Raw genomic sequence first — 6,116 nt, 5'->3', positions numbered from 1 at the left:
TGACACTATACATCATGAATGTCATGAAAGAATAAACGTGGCCTAAGGGTAACGTCTAAATTCGCAACCGTGAATACGAGATACCCGAGAAACAGCACATTTCAACACCAGCACCCAGCCACAGGGAAATGTCCAAATGTCAGCCCTGGAGAGAAGCTCCGTGCTTTCTGCCCTATCCCTTCTTGATTTGGTTGGGAAAATGGAGATTCTGGATGGGAAACCACCTTTTCAGGAGCACGTGAGCTGGATTAAAACACTATTTGATGGGAAACTCCATGATTTAATGCAAAGAATTATAAACTAGAAATTAGGTGTTTAGAGCTTCCATCCCTTTTCTCCACAGATTAAGCCACTATGTGCATAGTGTGGTGAGAGAGCAGGAGGGCTGGAGCTGGATCCTCAAGCCAAGAACATGAAGGCTGTGTGGCCCATGGTAGGAAGTCCCCAAAGAGAAATGACCTGGGTGGCAGCGATGCTCTCTCCTATTCATTATTCCTAAGTGATGCATGATCTTGGCACATCCCTGGTCTTCTCGAAATCTCAGTATCCTTGTCTGGCAAATGCAGTTAGGTATAAGTCAATTTTCTGTTACTACAACAAAATACTAAAGCTGTGTAACTTAGAAAGCAAAGAGGTTTATCAGTCACAATTGGGGGTGGGGGGCTAATATAGCACCAGTTCTGTCAAAAGCCCCCATGGCTGCATCACCTCATGGCAGGTGGCATTTCAATGGCAGGAGTACATGCAAGAAGGGGAGAGCATAACACCAGACAGGAAGCGAATGAGCCTGGGGAGGGGCCATTCCTGGAGCCTCCCACCAGGCCCCACCTATTACCTCTTGAAGGATCCACCACCTCTTCACATGGCCACGCAGGGAACCGAGCATCCAACACAAGACATGTGGAGGACACACTCAAAAATCCCCCAGATACACCAGGGAAGTACAGTTACTACAGCTGGGCTTCCCACAAAGACTGAGCTACACGTGACCGAGGTGGAACTCGGCACACGTGGCTTTCCTGCAGGTGGGTGGGTCACAGCTGGGCACGCTCCCCTCGATTCTGGATCTCTGGATCTCTCTGTTGTCTATGTTAAACCAGGTCAGTGAGTCCTGACCCAAACACACCCCAGAACCACCCAGAAACCTGCCTACAATACAGAACCCTGGAGCCACACCCAGGTCTGCTGGCCTGAAACCTTCAGGGGTGGGAACAGGGCACTGGCATTCCCACAAAAGCACAGGAGAGGATGCTAAACCTCAGACGCTCTATGGACCGAGCTTGGAAGCTGCTGCCAAAGGTGCCCTCCAGGACCCTGGAGCCTGCACGCCTCTGGCTCCGGGCTGTGACGAGGTGACCCCCTGGAGGTCACCTGTGCAGATGGTCTGTTTCCAAGCCACCTCCCAGGCCCCTGGCAGAGCCTGTGCAGACTGCACTGCATATTTTCTCTCCATCTCTCTGCTTCCTAATCTAATTATCACAACAACCAGATGCGACAGGCTCTCTCTCAAACCCATTTAAATGTCTCCAAAGGCACCTCTCAGTATTCAGCCCTCTGTAATTTCTACCCTCCCTTCCCTGGCTGGACACCTTGGCTCCTGCTGCTTTCCCTGTGCCAATTAGCCATGAAGTATCCTTCTGCCAAAACAATCTGATTATGGGGCACTAAATAGCAGCCACAGTCTGTCACAATCAAATCCATGTCCACGAAGAGAAGAAAATCGACCCTCTCAGCATCTTAAGGGGTCAGTCTACTGGAATCTGATGCCACTTTTCTTTGACAGTCCTACTTCTGAGCACTTTAGGGAGTCTGTGGTGTCCCATTTTAAAAGGGGATAGATGTAGAGGGATCTATCTTAGTCTGTTTTCTGCTGCTATAACAGAATATTATAGGCTGGGTGATTTATACATAGTAGTTAATTTGGCTCTTGGCTCTGGAGGCTGAAAGTCCAAGGACATGGGCCAGTATTTGCTCTCAGTCTCTGTGAGGGCTTCATGCTGCATAATCCCATGGTGGAATGCAGAAGGGCAAGAGGGCATGTACATGTCAGAGATAGCAAACCCATAGCCTCAAGCCCTTTATGACAGACACTAATCAGTTCCTGAAACTGGAGCCCTTGTGACCTAAACACCTCCCATCAGGCCCCGCCTCTCAACACTGCATTAAGAATTAAGTTGCCAGCATGTGCTTTTTGGCATACATATTCAAACCATAGCATTATATTTATCAGAAAAAGATAAATTGTGTGTGCATTGATTTCTATTCAATTTCCAGAGTTCCTGGGCCCTTGGAGAAGATCCCTGGTCTCCTGGTCCACCATGTCTCTGTGATGGCTACCCCCATCCAGGCCCTGTGAAGTTTCTCTGTCTCCATCCAGATCTTCCCCTAGAAAGGCATTTTCTTTCCAGAACAGCATGTTATTGCTCTTGCCATCCTCCCTCACTGTCCCTGTTTCACTAAATACCTCCTCACCGTCTTCTCATGTCAGTAAGATCCCTTTTTATTGTTTTGAATGCTGTACCAATTGCATAGTATGGATCCTTCCTAACCACTGACAAACATTTCAATTATTCCCCTCCACGCTAAGGCAAGGAATGCATCGCAAGCATACAGAGACTTTGGAAGTCAGCACAAACAATATTGATCCAAAAAATATTTAAAACATTGCTAAGCACAGAGCGAATCATGTTATCACAAGCAGGACAGCGGTAGGTCCTTGCTGCCTGGCAGAAAGATGTGCAGCCCTTGGAATGACCTGATTAAGGCCACCACCATCTGGCCCTTGCTGCCACTTCGAGCTCTGCCACTAGGGCCGGGCTGCGCTCCCTCCGTGTTATTTAGGACTTCCTGAACAGGCTGTGCCTTTTCTCCTGCTATTTCCTGTCTGGAAGGCTCAGCTTTCCTCTCCCTTATTGCAAGCTCACATTCCCACTGGGAGATTCACCAGACAAATTTACATATTAAAGGCTTAAAGCTCGCTACAGGAAAGGGGCAGATTTAACTTCCATTCATGTAGTCTTCTATTTCTTCCTGCAGCAATCCTTCGGGTACACCCTCCCAGGTCTGCCTCTCTGGGCCAGCTCTAGGAACAGAAGGACCAAGCAGACCTGGCTCTTCCCTCTACAGGACTTGCAAGCCCCCAGTTCCAAGTGTGTGAACAAAGTGCAGATTCCCTGTCCTGTGCCGGGGCTCCTCAGACCTGTGGGGTCCTGTGGGGTGGCACCACAGGGCCAAGCAGCACTCATGCCTGGGCTCACCACTCAGGTGGGAGGGTCTCTTCCCATGAGGGGGCTGCGCTGGGAGGACGCACCCTGTAGAGAAGGTGAGAGAAGATGCCACCACTGTGCAATGGCAGGAGCAGGGGCACACCTGGGTGCTGCAGCCTAGATCAAGTCCCTGAAGTGTGGCTCCTGACCTTCATCCTGGGGGCGCTGTGCCGATCCCACCTGCTTTCCCCAAAGTGGACCAGACAGTGCTTTTTTTTAAATCAATTTCACTTGGGGTTCTGACCCTTGAAAATAAATATCATTGAGAAATAGATTACCAGTTTGTCAGCTACACCGTCCTTTTGATGTGATTAAAAGGAACCATGTTCTCTGGGCTTTGCCTTTTTGAATGCCTGTCCCGGATCAGGGCATTCTGTCTAAAGCAGTTCCAAAGGCCTCGCCTCTTCAGCTTAAAATGCTTTTTGCCCAGATCTTCTCATGGTGAGTTTCTCTTTGTTATTCCAGTGTAAATTCACAAACTACCTCCAGCAAAGGCTTGTGGGTGAGAGAGATGCATTTCTCACAGTTCTAGGGGCCAGAAGTGCAAGATTAGGGCATCAGTGTGGTCAAAGAGCAAGACCTCTGGGGCCACTTTTATAAGGGCGAGCATCTCTTCCCGAGTCCTCACCTTTTAATACTGTCACACTGCGGACCAGGTTCAAAGTCTAAATTGTGGTGGGCAAGGTTTACAAATATCCATTCCATTGCATGACCTAAGGTCACCCATAAGCTCACTGGAAATCTCACTTTTCCTTGAAAAAAGTGATTTCTTTTCTGAAATTCAGTATCACTACTTGCAACAGGAAAGATACTATTGCAGAATACGGGTTTTAATAATTTACTTTTTGCTTCCAACAAGACGATGTAAGCTGTGAAGTGCGGTCACATGATGGTGACGCTTCTGGCAGCTGACAATTCTGAGGTACACCTGTATTCCGCCTGCTGTGCTGACAGCTTGACCGTGTGCCCCAAGTCAGCGCTCAGCCTGGCTGTTAGGGGCAGGTAGTCAGACCCCACTTCTCAATGATGAAGAAAGGGAAGCTGAAGTCAGAGGTAGAAGTAGTGCTCAGAGATCAGATGGAAAACATGAAGCCACCACCTTGGGTCACAGCCCAACACAAGAACAAGCTGGGCAGAGGGGACCGTGGCTGGGGTGAGGGTGGGACTAAGGGAGCTGGCCTTTGACCTCCAGGCCTGTGCTGCTGGGGGCACTCTCTCCCCAGTGCAGCCTCCTCTCAGCACCTCTCAACCGCGCACCCCACAGTGAGGACTCCAGACGTCTCTGACAGTGAAGTTTTGGGTGAGTTTAGGGTGCTGCATTATTGGGGGAAGAGCAGTGTGGGGCTTAAGCTGTGTGCTCTGGGTACGGAATACTGAACTTGAGCCAGCCTTCCTGCAACAACCTGGATGACCTTGGGCAGGTTGTTAACCTCGCTTTGACGCAGTTTCCTCAGAACAGAAGAGGCAGCAGCAAGGGTTCCTCCCCAGAGGGTGTGCATGAGGATCCAGGAGCCGTTGTGACTGAAGCACTTGGACTGGTGCCTGGTCCACAGCGAGCATTCCATAAGCATTCACTATTTTAAACCAGCCTCTGTGGAGCTGGAGAGGCAGTGAGCCGGAATCAGCACTGCGTGCCGAATTAGATACTGCTTTGGGAAAGGACTACCCGAGTGATCTTGGGGCCAACTCGCAGGGCACAAAACTCTTTGGAATGTTTGCATTTCTTCTATAACATTCATCTGTCTATGCATTCCTTCAGGGGGGAACCTTACCGAGCCTGGAAACTGCTCCTGCCCCTGCCCCTCCCCTCCCACCTGAGATGCATAGTTTTTAGCCTGGTGAATGAAGGTGGAGAACATTCTGAGCCACAGAGTCCCTCACAGTAGGAGAGTGGTGGGAACATGGGACGGGGTCCTGGGGAGCCTCCTGAGGCAGGGATGAGCCTCCATGGTCCCACTGTACACTGCCTTCTAGGAAGGGTGCCCTGAGGTGGCCATTAACTGGCAGGGAGGGCACAGAGGGACTGCACAGGTTAGTGTGGGGCCAGGCACCCAAACAAAAGGCATCTCTGCACATGTGAGAGGGGTTGATCACAGACTGGGAACCAAGTCCAAGAAGGAAGAGGAGGAGTGGAGCATGGGGGCTTGATGTCCTCAAGGGAGCAGGTGGGAAAGGCAGAGGAACCACAGGACACAGCTGTCCCACCAGAGGCCCAGGTGCCAGAGGGAAACAAGACCCTGCCGCTCTGAAGGGATCACTAGGGAATTGGGGGTTCTGAGATTACATTCCTTTTCCATACCAGGAAGATTTATTTTTATACACACAACTGCTCAAGATGGAAGTTTCCACTTGACAAGACGGTCAGCTCTCCAGCCATGGAGGTATTTAAGCAGGAAGGGAATGCTCGCTGGTTAACCTACTGGAAAAGGAAAATGAATTGACACTGGTGACTGTGAACTGTGTGCTCTGAAGGCTACCTTCATCGCCCCGGTGAGACCTCAAGCCAGGCCTTGCTGCAGCTTGGTGATTTCAGTCCAACAGGAAGAGGGACTCAGTTCTATGTCCAGGGTAGTGATAGAATGGGAACCAGGGCAGGGCGGGTGAGCAAAAAGTAACCTGAGGGTAGAAGGATGAGACCCCCAAAGGAACCTGCAGAGGCACGGACACCAGAACCTCAGCCTGCAGCTGCCTCTGGAAGTGGGTCTTTAGAGAGGCAAGGAAGCCAAAATAAGGCCATTAGGAGAGTCCTGATCCACTCTGGTGGTGTGTTTGTAAGAAGAAGAGCTTAGGGCACACAGAGAAGCAAGAGGGATCCCGCACAGAGGGACAACCATCAGAAGGCCCAGGAGA

Source organism: Urocitellus parryii, chromosome 12, assembly GCF_045843805.1.
Source record: "Urocitellus parryii isolate mUroPar1 chromosome 12, mUroPar1.hap1, whole genome shotgun sequence".
Classification (NCBI taxonomy): Eukaryota; Metazoa; Chordata; class Mammalia; order Rodentia; family Sciuridae; genus Urocitellus; species Urocitellus parryii.
This window is presented reverse-complemented; position numbering follows the sequence as displayed.